Here is a 15,011-nt window from a genome sequence, read left to right as displayed (position 1 = left end):
TTTTTTTTTTTACTTTTGCTCAAAAGTCGTGGATTTAGATTTTACCAGTTATCCTCTCTTTGACAACATATTTGAGTAACAGAGCATGAAGATGTTTTCCAGGGAGACCAGCATTGCTATAATGTTAATTGTTTGGCTGAGCATTGTAGGTTGTTTTATTTTGTATCAGAACTAATTTTTGTCAAAGCAAAGAAAGAATAGACCATACTGTATTCACATTAGCATTTATATTTGAGTGATTGATATGAATTAAGTACATATTTTCATGCATTGTTGTCCTTAGATATTGTATTTCAAATGGACATGAAATTGGGATTTTCATTATAATTTAATTGAATTACTTAAACTTCTTTTAGTGCTAAGTTTTTACAATCTCAATTTAAAAAGTAGTACATGAAGCACTACATAACTTTGTTTAATTTATTTTTTCCTTATATTTTTCTGTACTGTCTTAAATATTATTGTGTCACACGAGACTCATGTAGTGCAGATAGAGCATTTTCAGCTTCTGTCCACATTACTGCAATGCTTCAGCTCGAATTTTCCTGGTATTTCTCATTTAGATTAGACAAGCATCTAAGTTTACGTAAGATAAGAGCTGACAGCATAGATCTTGCTATGCTTGCCAAAGGCCTGGTTGCAGACACTCCACTATGTCAAAGAATGTCAACCCCCCACAGACCTTACCTTTCAGAATTCCTTGTAATTTTTAATTGACATTTACATCTGACATTTTCAATGTATTTCTTAGTGTTGAGTCTTTATCTTCCTCTTAATAGTTAAAACGAAACCAAGGCAAAAAAGAATCCCTTCCTGTAAACTATGATATCATATATTTTTTATTTAACAATGTGAAGTTGCTCAGCTCAAACTCAAGAATCACCATCTTTTCCTTCTTTCATATAATTATTTGCTAGTCTAATCCATTTCAAATGAGAATTGAGGAGAATAGTAAGAGTTTAAAGTGTAATTAACTATTAGTAACAATGAGCAAAGCATAAGTATATTCTTACTACTATGCATCATGCACAGCAAGGATATAAAGATTTTGAAGAAATTTTAAGAATATTTACAGATTTTCCTTTGAGTCAGGTACTTCGTATCTATATTCATAAATGAAGCTAGCAAGTGTACTGTGCTTCCTTGTGTTTACAAATCTCAAATTTTCATTTGGTTTAAAATACTAAAAGCCTAATAAATTAGTATGAGCATAATTAACCATCTATTAGAAGTTAGAATGAAGGACTACAGTTGACCATAAATGTCACAAAGCAAAGAAGCAGAAGAAGCATTTTGTCACAAATAACACTTCTTTTCTTCTAATTAGTTAATTTACATTTTACAAATTATGGGCAAGATTCAGACAGAAGATAATCTAGTAGCATATCATAGCTTTACTGACCTGTATTTGTATATGCCAAATTTAAGTTAATTAGAAATGTAGATGTTGTTTGTTTTATCTGTCAAAAAGCTCATCTTAAAAAAAATCTAGGCACACTTTTCCCCCACAACATTTATCATCTAAATAATAGTCTTGCAAGATGGCAGCCTCATAATAAACTCTTTTCAGTGGAGTGATGGGTAATGAAGCTTGCTTGTGAAGGCAGCGAAAAATGTAGTCTAGCCAAATGTGTGAATATGATGGCTGGAGAATCAGTGGACTTTCTCAGTCATCAGTCTTTTTAGTAGCCTCTTATACATCTGAATATTTTGATAGATGAACTAATAATTGAGTTATCTGTCTTTCTAACTATCAGAGTTGCATAAAAATTATTCTCACATGCTATTGAATATTATATATATTGAGCATCCAGTAAATTTTTCAAAAAAAGTCCAAGAAGTAAAGTTTACTTGTGTCTTAAGCAGCCTTTAATATACTAAATGGTGAACTACTATATATATAATATAAAACTGTTTCTACTAATATAGAAAAAAAGTGAATTATTTCAATAGCTGATTGCAGATAGGACTCAGTAAATAAAGCATGTGAAAACATGAGAGTGGTGAAGTTACTGCACAGTCTAAGAGAAATCTGAGGCATAAAATGGGTAGACTCACTTATCTCTGGGTGGTTAATGGACAGCAGTCACATTTACACACAGTTACACAAATTGCTTTTGTCTAGGAAATCTTGGCTTAGGCAAAAAGAAATAAACTATCACAGTAGAGTCTCAAGTGTGCTCTGAGAGAGCAGTTTTCCTTGGTTAAAGATGAGACTAAAAAGTATATATTGAATAGCCTACATTTTGTTTATTGTGGGCATTTGTACAATACAGGTTTCTTTTTCCAGAGCACAAGAATCTGCTTTCCTAGCACACTAATCTGTTTTAAAGGAGGCACTTAGGATATTTTGATAAGTTGCATTAAGAACATGATCAGATGTGTCTTAGAGCAAAATGATCATTAGTGTACTTTTTTAAACACTACACTTTGCACAGATATTATACAATTCTTGAATTTCAATGCATTTCTGATCAAAGGATCAGGTAAAAATTATTTTAACAATAATAAAAATATTGTTGCGTAGAAAAAAAAAATTTCAAGTAGCTTTTTTCCTCCTCAGTGTCACGAGTTCATGTTCGATTATATGCTTTTCTAGAGATTATAAAATGTTCTGTCTTGTAAATTCTTAAACACAGATGTGGGGGACTTTTTTTGGAAAAAAAATACAGTTATTCTGGATTATGGTATATTTTAGTTTTTTAGTACTTTGTAGGTTTCATAACTACAGCAATGTATAAATAAGTATATTTAATTCCAGTATATTTTAATTGTTCCAGTTAGCAAAGTGGCTTTTCTTTCTCTGTTCAAACTAGAGTTGACTAGGATCCTTTCCTGAGGTATCAAAGAGTTGCTTACTCGTTGCAGAATTTTAATGGAAAAGGTATCAGAGGGATCTGCTATGTAGTTACTACCTGCTTAAAGAAGAAACGGAAAGATGGATTTTAAGGAGTTGTATGTTATCAATGTTTGACAAGTACTTTGTGAAGGTACCACTGGGCCTTGTTGGACCTTGCCACTGCATACAGATCTACAAATTTAACAAAGTTTTAGCTGTCTCACTGACAGCAGTTGTGACTCTAATGCTTAGTAAGCAAAGTTATTTATATTTAAGAGTTCTTGTTAAACATACATAATTAGTTTGATACATTTCAGGTACACATAAAGCAATGCACTCAAATAAGATGTCATGAGTATCAAAAATAAAAGTTGGCAATAAATATTTGGTTCTAGAGTTCCACAATTGTCTTGCAATATTGCATCCCATATAAACAGTGTACGTTTTTGTTTTCAGTGATGTTTACATTGATTTTATACAATTTTAAATTGCATGTGTGATTTCACATAAGCATAATTTAAACCTAGAACTAAGGCAGTAGGGAACAAATTACAAACAAAAAAAAGTCAAATGATCCTCTCTCATTACTAGGGCATTTTAATACACAAAAGCCAAAATTGCTTCTGAAAATATAGATTAATAAACTGGAATTTATCAAAGCCAATGTTTGGTTTTCATTACTAGATGTGGCTTCTTCTGACCTTAAGTAAACTGGCAGTTATTCTAATTAGCGTTTGTAGCAGATCTACTTGAGAACATCTCAAGCTCCTATGCATGCACAGTGTATTATACAAACTTATGTATATATTTGTGTGTATAACTTCAGAATGTTTATATCTTAATTTAGGAAAGAGATCTTCATTTCCCTCTCCTAATCAAAATAGCAAGCATCTGTGTTCCTTCTGGTTTGTCATTTGATTAGCATGCACTCATCTATCACTAGTCTTTGATATGAATATCAAGAAATGACGTCCTTTTGTTTTAAGTGACAAATATGCCTTTGTCATGAATACTCACATTCCAAGATTTATGTCTGAATTGTCAAAGTGTAACTGCACAGCCTCTCTGATGTGTGACATTATTAGTGAAATAAAGAACTTTTTTCATTTTTCATGGATAGGCCTTAAATATTGACATTGCAAGGCTGATTTAGTTGTGATGCTGAAAAAAATTTGTCCTTCATCCACTGATGTGTTGTTTGTCAAGAAGAGACAGTCAACTGCACAAGAGCCTCTGTGGACATTCCTATTTGCATGGTCCAAGCCTATCTCTTCAGGTTTCGTTATTTAGATCTGTTGTCTAGTTAGTTCTTATCAAAATTAATATCATCTGAAGTACCGAGCTTCTGGTGGTCACACAACCAACATGAAAATTTCTTCAGTCTGACTAGTATTATTAAAGACAATATCTCTTTAAATTTTGGCTTTGTTTCAGTATCTAGATCAATTACGTCTTATAAGTGCATTTCCATGAATGTTGCACTACTTGGTTCAATGAAATACATCTCAATTAAGATTATATTTGGCACGTTTTAATTTTTTTTTAAGTGAAAATGCAGGTATTTAGACTAAAGATTTACGACCATTCTAACTATATTTTGATGCTACTAAGGCAGAAAGAACTACTGTATTGATGGCTTCTTATTGTTGGAATAGTACAGTTTAAAATGTATTTGAAAACAGTTACCTACCTGGAGTTTTATCAACTATTTTATCAGCTACTTGTAGCAAAAACTGAGTCATGCAAATACGTAATTTTAGTCCTACAGAAAGCTTTTGCTCTTTGAAATCTTTGGGTTCAGTTATGCATGATAAAACAATATTTCCTGTGTTTCTTTGTTGCTGTTGTATTTATTGTGTTCTGAGTATGGTTATTGATGGTTAAATTAATTTTTGTTCTAAGTGCTGTAGTAACAAGATTTAATCTTTTAAATTTAGAATTTCAAGATACTTCAATTTATAATCTTTACAATTTACAAAATAGTTCAGAGAGGAGTTTAGTGAGGGATCCCACAAAATCATTTAAAGGCCCATTATCAGCTTCTGATGGCAATATTTTCTAGGTAATATATATAATCCATTACAGCAATAGGAGGTTTCCGACTTTTTATTCTTCTTTACCTCAAACACTTTGACTACAACATTCTTTGTGTAATCAAGTTGATTTTGCCTCAAGTTTGTTTAAATTTTAGTCATATAAAATTGATCGCATTAAAATCTCTTTATTTGGAATGTACTAGTTTACTTGATTTTAAAGTAATGAGAAGTATACATATTTCAGAGCCTCTGTAGAAGTACATTCTCATTTATTTGTTTCAAAAGGACACATATCCTTTACAACACAGCCCAATACATTAAGTGAGATTTCCTGGCATATGAAGGATGCACGTGAGTTTTTGAGACATTGAAGCTGTAACCCAACTTGAAGAAGACAATGGTGGCAGTGAGCTTCTGTCCAGAGTTAATCAGCTGCAGAATTTGTAAACTATGTATGTGTCAAAGTTGAAAATGTTAGCACTCTGATAGAAGCTTGAAAAGGTTAGACCTGATAAAAGCCATCAGCAGTTAAAGAAAGTGATTTATGGGAATATAATGACACAAACTTGCCTCATTTATCACTCATATATAGATAGGTTAAGGTTTCTGTGTCATACTTTAAAAACCTGATCACTTAGAATTGTCAAAATAGGTACTTAATTGCCCATCATACATTTCAGGTCAAATTTCCTTTGCTTGAATTTTGGTGATTTTACTGTTTTGCTTCTCATATGGTTCTTTTTAAAGTCATTCATATTTCATATTTATTTCATATTTGTTTCAAATGGTATACTCAATGCTCTGTTAGAACTTTTATTAAGTAAAGCTGTTGATTTGAATGCTATCCAAATCTTTTGTTGATTTAGAATTTCATTCAGCCTAACTGTAAGGAAAATAACTGAAGGTTTCATTTTCTTTTGTTTTATACCACTAATTCTCATCAAGAGTTCCCAGCTTTCTAATTCAATCCTTACATTTCCTCTCCAAACTGAAATATGAAATTTAAAAGTGAGATCCATCAATTGGTTTCAAGTTCCAGTCATTTAAGTTACTGTTTATCTCCACGCAAATTAAATTTAATCCAAAACTACCAGTACTGTTAAATGATCCTAAACCAAAATAAAAATGTTAGGAAAAATTCATGGTAGTATGTTATCCTTTTACTGGTTTGCTTTGAGGATAACAACAAGCAAGTCCCATACATTTGAGACAGACTGACTTTTTTTTAACTGTCCACAGTTTCATCATAATGCTGAAAAAAAAGAAAATGCAAACTTGAGTAAATCCTCATTATGGACTTACCTTTAAGAACGTATCTGTAAAATAAAACAACTACTCTAAAGACATTGCATATATACTAAAATACAGATACAGCTACCAGAAGAAAAATTGTGAAAATGAAGTTTATAATTATTTTCTTTAGCTGCTTATCTTTTTTAAACTATTTCATCTCTTTATTTTCTGATTTTTTACAGGAAATCTTGAACAGAATAATTTTATTTTTAAATATCAAAAAACTCACCTTTTTGATAGCTTTCACAGTTTATGGCCCCAGTTGTATAGCATTCTGTTTGTTCAGCGATGACCTTCCAGGTTCGATTTAAAAAGAAGTCAGAAGCATTTGTCATGTCTGCTCGATCTTGTCCACAGGTACCTATTGTAATTATAAAGGGCTAATAAGGTTGTTTATAATAGAACAGTCTGACAACCCTAAAAAATCTTCTAGAGAGCAACATCTTTTTTTGTATGTGTCTACATTAAGGGGAAAAAAAAATCTGTAATCTTGCTTTATGTTGCACAGTGTCTTTTCAACATTTAGTCAAGAAAGCATAAAGAACATGTATCTTGATAAACTTAACTTAGTTTTAAAAGATAAGCTGTATAATTTGGTAATCGGTTATATATTTTGGAAATACACAGAAACAATGTGTGTATAATACAGTTGCACCCTATGTTTAGTTGATGTATATAGAAGCGGTGATGATGTATGTGGAAACAATGAATTCTTTCCACAGCGTGAAACATAAAAAACCAACACTTATTAAGTGTTTGTTTGCAAAGTGTTTGCACTTATTAAGTGTTTGCAAAAATGTTTTATTGATGTAGTACATTTTGTTTCTTGAAAAAAATCCAAATTAAGACAATCTTGTTTATTATAAGCATCATTAAATTACTTCTGTAAGTATGTGTTGTTAAAGCGGTATTTGACATGATAGATCAGGTTTTTTACAATGGACTTATGATTCTTTTTCCCTTCATAGGTCTTTGTCTTGTTTTCTCTTTCCTCTCCCATGTCACCATCATCCAGCAATAACACATTTCTATAGGCATGTATATAGGCATGTGTATAAGGTAAACAAAACCAATGGAATTTTAATGTTTAACAGAAATGCTTACCTCTCTGGTAGCATATGTAACAACACTATAGTATTGTCAAGCTACCATACATCATGTAAATACACTTAGACAGCAAAAGCAAAATCTTGACAATTGAGTAATCTCATCACATGATTTCAAGAAGGCTTTTTCCTTTCTACAATTGAGACAAATTTATATTATATGTATTTATAGTTGTTAAACTCAAAATTGTCTCATTTCATTAATTTTTAACATTGTGCTCTCTTAATGACTATGAAGAAATATATTAAAATGGCTTAATTATAGGGCTAGAAGAAGAGAAAGCACAAGTCTTTTTAGCATATGATCTTTCAATTGTTCATTAAAGGATAAAGAGGGCATTCAAGCATGCTTCAGATAACTGTCAGCAGTAATAAAATGCATTGTAGTTTGTAGAGCCTTTAAAGACCTTTTGGGGAAATAGATTTAATTAAAAAACAATAAAATGGACTTTCAATTTCAAAGAAATCCAAAATAAAATTTCAGGATGTTCCTGTATTAAAATGTTTCCAATTATAAGGAAAAATATCTGTGAAGATATTCTACAGTACACACAGCAGTGATAGCTTTATTTTGTGTATGTAGAGTCCTTTAGCTTTTAACACACAGACATTGGAGAGCATATTAGAGCATATTTAATGTTTTCATAGCAGAGTGATTTTACCTGTTTGAGATTTTTTAGTTTGTTACACTTTTAACAAGGTGGGCTTTTTTAAAAAATAAGGTAAACATGTAGCTTCTTAATGTAATTTTTTTCTTATTATGCCCAGAATATACCTGACATATTGGCAGAAGTTCATTTTCTATTTGCAAGAGTCAGTAGGCTCCTACTGATCATAGATGTCTATGTTATATATTGTGAAAGTCCATTTCAAAGTATATTTTAAATTTCTGCTTTTATCTTCTTATGAAATAAAAAATTGCATTACCTAGTTATATTTTGATTGTGTGGCATGTTGAAAAGTTTAGTTGAGCGCTTGTTCCGTATTATTGCATCATACCACTTCTGGCAGAAGTGGCAAACTAGAAGCAACTTAACTTGCACATGACAAGCTGTGGTTGATAACCAACATTGACTACTGTCTTTTTAGAGTAGTTTTGCTGCCTTGCTTAGCCTTGTTCTTTCCTGAGGAAGTTTTTCTGAGTTGGTTTTCTCTCACCCTGGTGCACATGCATCAGTTGCATTGACCAATTGGTTTGTCATGGGCTAGTACCGAATGAAGCCGCGTGCAAGTTGATGTATCTGTAAAAAGCCATGCTATGCAAAGACAACTTCACCAAAGTGCATTTTCCACAAATGCTAAAACTCTGTCAGTTTTGTAGTTATAATTTCTGACCCTAGTACTTCATTAAACCTGTTCACAATGAAAATAGGATTTCATAGAATCATAGAATGGTAGGGGTTGAAAGGGACCTTTAGAGATCATCTAGTCCAACCAACCCCCCTGCAGAAGAAGGTTCACCTAAGATCAGGCCGCATAGGAACACGTCCAGGTGGATCTTGAAGACCTCCAAGGGAGGAGACTCCACAGCCCCTCTGGGCAGCCTGTGCCACTGCTCTGTCCTGTGTTTTATGACATTGCTGCTGTTTGTCATGCCAGAGATGACTCATTTTCAGTAATGACTTCTGCAAACTTTGGTAAGCACATAAAGGTGTCAGTATGTAAAAATTGCTACCATACAGCATGTTAATTTTGGCACAGTATTTTTTATTTTTTCACGTGTAATGTAGTTGTTTTTAAGATGTTTTGTTAAAAATCACACTTCCTACATCTAAAGACCTCTCCTTACTGATGATAATCCTTTATTAAAAGGAGTACACCTATTGTATCACTACCTCAAAATGCACCATTCAAGAGAGAAATGTACATTATCAGAGGGCTGAAAGCTTAATCTTCTTGTAGGACGGTCTCTAGCTCCTTACATATTTGCCTAATAGCACGTCTGGCCTTAATACAAGCTGAGGGTTTCATGATGCAAATAATAAGACAACCAAGGTAGAATAATGGTCTTCATTTACACTGAATATTGTATTATGATTCTTAGTAACTGTTATGATTCTTAGTAATTGTGTCGCACTCATTTACCTATGGACAATGGACAAGATAAGTGATAATGGCTATAAATTTAGGTTTAAATCTATGTTCCGTCATTGAGCTCTTCTGTACTCCCACACAACTTATTTGTTGCTTCTATATTTAAAATTCACTACCTCTCAAAGCATGAAATTGAATCAAAATATTCCAAGATCAAACAAACTTGATATGGTATTTTCTTAAAATTCAGGGTAAAAGATGCAACAGATGAATGAATATGTCCTGTTACAAAAAATTTCTATTGTAGCAAAAGCATAAACCTAAGCACAGATTTTCTCATAACTTTCATTTTCATCATTTTGCATCATTTATAGTGTGTCAAGGAAGAGAAAAAGAATCCAGGAGTACTGTCTGTGCTTTGGCGTAAATCGTTATGAAAACAACATAAATTTGCAGGTTTTTTTTACTTGTGTTTAGGAGATAAAGGATAGGTTTCTAGGAAAAATACAACTCATGTTAAACTACTACTCAAATTATGTTTCTCTGCAAAATGTCCAGGGGAAGAAGTTCAGAGAGGTCTGTTTTCTCACTATTATGGAAAAGACTTTTCCAGTGTAAAAGCACACCATACTGTCTTTTATGTCCTATAGTTTTCTGGCTCTTCTCTGTAAAATCATCAGCTGGACCTCTGAAAATTAATACCTTTGCTTGTAGATTTTTTAATTATTATTAATTGCCACAAAATCAATAGTATGTAATAGCACTAAGACCATTTGCCTGCTCAGCCTCTGCACTATCCCTAGTTTGAACAGACCACAAAATTAGGCTGCGTCTGTGGAACTGACATAGTAAGAGAACCCCCTTCATGAGCAAGTCTCAGGGGAACATCTGCATCTTAATGTATGTCTTATCTCAGACTATAAATGTATGTGTGAGTGTATGTAGATATGTCTGAATTACATAAATGTCACCGAAATATTAAATTTAATGACTATACTGTAATGTTATTATGGTCCTTTTTCTGCATATCAATAAAATAATAGTTAAGAATTCTGCTTTGCTGTTGGTCTAAATATTTCTTATATCTCTACTATAATATTCTGTCCCTGGTTTCGCTATGCAACAATGCGAGTTAAAGTGCCTGAACTGAAACTAGTAGTAATATTAAATTTTAACAATGGAATGTATTAAAATTCTTTAGTTATTTGCAGATAAGATGAAAAAAGCTGTTAACCTCATTGGATATTGTTTTACCTGTGGAGAAATACACTGTGCTTTACTATGTCTTTACTATGACACAAGGGAATTTGTTTAGAACATTCCATTCAGTAGCTCACACTGTATGTTTTAGACTATTAATTACCTAGTCAGATTTTATTAGAGCCCATTGAGTTTTTGCATAATTAAAACTGTAGCAACAGCTAAATGGTGAGAAGCTAAATGAGTTGTGGAGTGCAGAATCTTTGCTTTGCCAAATGTTCTTCTCTGGGATTTCAAAGAAGGAATAGAGAAGTGATAGAAACTTAAGAGTCAAGCCTGACACTTTAAAAAAAAAATTGACCTAGATCAATATTTACTTTTGTATAAAGTTGTGGTAGTTTGAGCCTGGCTGGATGCCAGGTGCCCACCACAGCGCTCTATCCCCCACCTCCTCAGCAAGCCAGGGAAGGGGAGAAAATAAGATGGGAGTCCCGTGGGTTGAGATAAAAGCAGTTTAATAACGAAGCAGCAAAGCTGCGCGCACAGGAAGCAAAGCAAAAGCAGATAAAGCTGTTACTCTCTACTTCCCATCAGCAGCGATGTCTGGCCACCTCCCAAGAAGCAGGGCTTCAGTACACGTAGCAGTTGTGTAGAAATTAAGCATAATAGATTAATGGATTTTTCTGCTTTGTTGCTTCTGTGCAGAAGCAATAATAATATGTCTGTAGTTTATGAAGTAGTTAGTTACTTTAAAATACAAAGATGTAGAATTGCAGTATTAGATAACTGTAGACTGGTTTCTGTACACCTGCAAGTTAAAAGTTTCAGATACAGTGTGAGAAAAGTTGTTTATTGCCTAAATACTGGCAAGTGCATATAACTGAAAAAAAAATATAATTGTTTATTATGCCATGTGCTCATCATGCACATGTAAAGTAAATAGATATATTAACACTTTTTACATAGAATCAGTCTGTCGAGCAGAGGTTTAGTTCTCTTTGAAGTCAGTGGAAAAACTGATGCTGTCCTCAGTGCATGTAAAAATAAAGCAGCCAGCAGTACTAGTTTTGACCTGTGTAATAATTTGGTCTTTTAGATTAAATGATTAGATAAAGCATAAGATCCACAGTTGTACTGAGACAGTAACTTGTAGAAAATTCAGTGAAGGGCCATAAAGATGATGACAGGATTGGATTATCTTTCATATAAGGAAAGGCTGAGAGAGCTCCAATTGATTAACCTGGAGAAGAGAATCAGAGTTCATCTTACCAATGTACATAAATACCTAGCGTGTAAAAATTATGAAGCCAGTCTCTTCTCTAGTGGTGCCCAGTAAGCGCACAAGAGGTAATGGATCGAGACTGAAATACATGAAAATCTTTTGAAATGTAAGAAAAATAATTTTTTTTGTGAGACCTGTAAAACCCCGGAGCAGGTTGTCCAGAGAGGCTGTGAGGTCTCCATCCCTGTAGATATTGAAAACCTGACTGGACAAAGCCCTGAACAACCATCTCTAGTTCTCTTTGCTTTGAGCAGGACTAGACAATCTCTGGAGATCCATTCTTACCTCAACTATTCAGTGTTCCTGTGTGATTTTATTTATCATTATTTTTATCTGTGTTAGTTTTCATTAAAAAAAAATAGGCTTTTTTTTTTAAAAAGTAATACAGGGAGCAATGTCAAAAAAAAGTGGGGTAAAGTCCAGTAGACATTACATTACATTTAATATCAGATTTCCTAGATAAGGAAATCCTTTCTTCAGTTTCAGGATGCAAATTAGGCTGAAGAAAATAAGGAAAAAAATTATCAAGCTGTTAATGTTCATCTGAAAAATAATGATAGATGCTAAGCATCAATCTAATATAAAAAACCTAATAATGGAAAAACCTAGTAGTGGAAAGAGAGTAGTAAGAGGGAGGTTTTATAAATACTGTTGGTCTGGAGTGTGGGGATCAGTTCACAGAAGAATGCAGAAACATAGACTTACAAAGTTAACAGTAACTGCCAACATATACTAATATGTTAAAGGTTGTAATCTTTTGAAAGAAATTGGTTGGCTTTCCTGTTGGCCCTCCTATCAACTTTAACCTCCAACCTTCTCCGGCATGTATCACTACAAATAAAACTGCTGAGGTTTGACAAGAGGATATAAAGTCACTAGGCCATCGCACAGAGATCTCTACATGATTTTCTTTAACCTTAAGCTTAAATGAATACTTCTTTAAGCCAGGGTTTTTAATAAGAAATCATAAACACTCACTCGTATCACTTTAGTTTTTATAATTACTGTTTTAACAGAAAAGAGTAGAAATATACATAGTAAATTATGTTTGACAACTGGAATTCGATGATTTTGTTATTGGTTGTCTTTGACCATTACATGAATTACTGTTCTTCATTTTAATGTATACTTCTTTGTGCAAGCTGCATATGATATTGATATAAGCATGGAATTTGTGTACAGTATTATAAATTATTTTTTAGCTCTTGATTAAGGCAAATCAGATGACAAATATAAGTTATGTATTTGTATTTACCAATTCCAGAATAGTAATCTTTAAATCTGTAGTCACTTATGATGACTTTGGCTGTTCTTCCTCTATTTTTTATGTGACTTTACACAATACATTTTAACAATCTAGGAACTATGCAGGCAATACTTAGTTTTTCTTTGTTATTCCACTCCTGATAGCTGCCTGTGTTTCCATTTTGCTGTAAATCAACCATCCACAGTATTAACTCTCGTGGAGTCTGTGTTCTTATGAGCAACAGGTTTCTAAACATATACTGCACCTTACTGAAACTGTATTACAGTCCTAAAGTTATATTTCTTTCCAGTTCAAAACCATACTAGTTTAAAATCAGGTTTTCTGTTTTGCAGCCTATTGTTTCCATGACAAGTTTTGTGGTGATGTCTAATAATTCTTTTCATGCTTTTTGTTTCTCTTAAATTGTCATATTTTACACTCAATTGTTTTTTCAGAGTGATTAGTTTAGGGGCTGTGTGGGCAGCTGCTTCTTTCTGAAGTCCTTCCTTTCCATGCCCAAGTTCTGTTCCTTGTATGAGCCAATCTTATGGTCATTTCTGAACCGAAGGTACTTTTAGTCAAAGTCGACTTTCAGTGATTAGAAAAGTACCACTCTCTCTATTTGATGACCTATATTATTCCATTATTAGTTATGCTTTCTATGGCTTTTTAGGCATTCTTCACAAACATAATTCCCAGATGCTAGTGCAGCATACCAGTCAAGTGTCAACAGGCTTTCTGGTTGAATCCACTTTGCTAAAATGTTCTAATTGGTTTTCATTCATCTTTGATTTATTAAATGTATGCTTATTACTTAAATGTTTTACTGTTAGAGATGCAATATGCTATTGTCTGTAATATGGGCCTGTATTTTTTTATCTGTACTTGGCCTGTATCTAAGTGGTCTATAGAAAGTAGTTGAGGAAAGCAAGCCTTTTGTATGTCAGTTTATTCATTATACATAGGTATATTCATTATGTATATTTTGGAAAACTGCTAGGCATTTACAAGATGTAATAGCCAAATACTAATCTACACACTTATCCTGGTGGAATGCACAACAGACTTCACTTAGATTTCTGGTGCTACCTGTATTCTGGGAAACAGTTGCTATTTGTCAAACCATACAATATGTAAATGTTGGAAGTTAGATATTCAGGGAAGATTAAGACTGATTGAATGGGGATAAGGGGAAGCTTTTAAAAAGCTAATTGTAGTTTACTTACTCCCAGGAGGACTGCATGATTTAATATCATATCAAGGGGAGTATAATTTAGCCAAAAATATGCTGTGAGATAATTTGGTCACAACTTGCCTTTAAACTTGTGAGAATCTCCATATCCCTGATATTGAGTAAAGAATAGTAATCTTCAGGAGATACTACTTCTGTTTTGCTCTTTAAGTGAGTCTGTGTTCCTTTACTATTCCCCTTAGCATTTAATCCCAACCATCTTCAAAAAGCAGGTAGGAAGCCAACTAGAAAGGTACAGGTGACTTCTACCTGAGGAGACTGGTAAGGTGAGTTAGCAAATGAGTTAAAATATTAAAAATTAAGGAAAAAACTGTTGACGTCTCAGTTTCTTTCCTCTTTGAGTCCACCGCTGTTGCATTCAGAAGACTGTAATATAGTGCACGAGTAAAGCCAGAGTATAAAATAACCCACAAAAATACCAAAAAACAAACAACAAAACAACTTTGAGGTGTAAGGCTTATAAGGTTTAGCTGGTGCTAGAAGAGATTTCTGATACTTTATATGTAAATAGTATTGGCTATCACATTGCAAAACTGAAATGTAAGTATAATGTTGAGGGATGATTAAGATAGCATGTGATATCCATAGGAGATGATCAGAGAGCTTTGTAATGGGTACAATAGCAATGATTAGAAGAAGGAATGCTGATCCCTTCATGCATGAAATAGTTTATCCCACTATGGAGCCCAGGAAACTAATAAAGCTTCTGTGGTCCAAAGCCAT

At 33.1% G+C, this 15,011-nt stretch overlaps 1 protein-coding gene across 8 annotated transcripts in view; it reads left to right on the top strand.

The window, feature by feature from the left end:
• CDIN1 (CDAN1 interacting nuclease 1) overlaps positions 1–15,011 on the top strand; it is a 160,308-nt gene that overhangs the window by 72,463 nt on the left and 72,834 nt on the right. Inside the window, exons 11-12 of one of the 8 annotated variants that reach the window (XR_009818905.1) lie at positions 6,351–6,525; positions 7,137–7,206. The exons of the other annotated variants lie outside the window; for them this stretch is intronic. The gene's annotated coding sequence lies outside the window, so the exon portion shown is untranslated. Of the gene's footprint in view, positions 1–6,350; positions 6,526–7,136; positions 7,207–15,011 lie in introns of those variants that run through there. 8 annotated transcript variants of the gene reach the window in all.

Source organism: Colius striatus, chromosome 6, assembly GCF_028858725.1.
Source record: "Colius striatus isolate bColStr4 chromosome 6, bColStr4.1.hap1, whole genome shotgun sequence".
Taxonomy (NCBI): Eukaryota; Metazoa; Chordata; class Aves; order Coliiformes; family Coliidae; genus Colius; species Colius striatus.
This window is presented reverse-complemented; position numbering and strand designations above follow the sequence as displayed.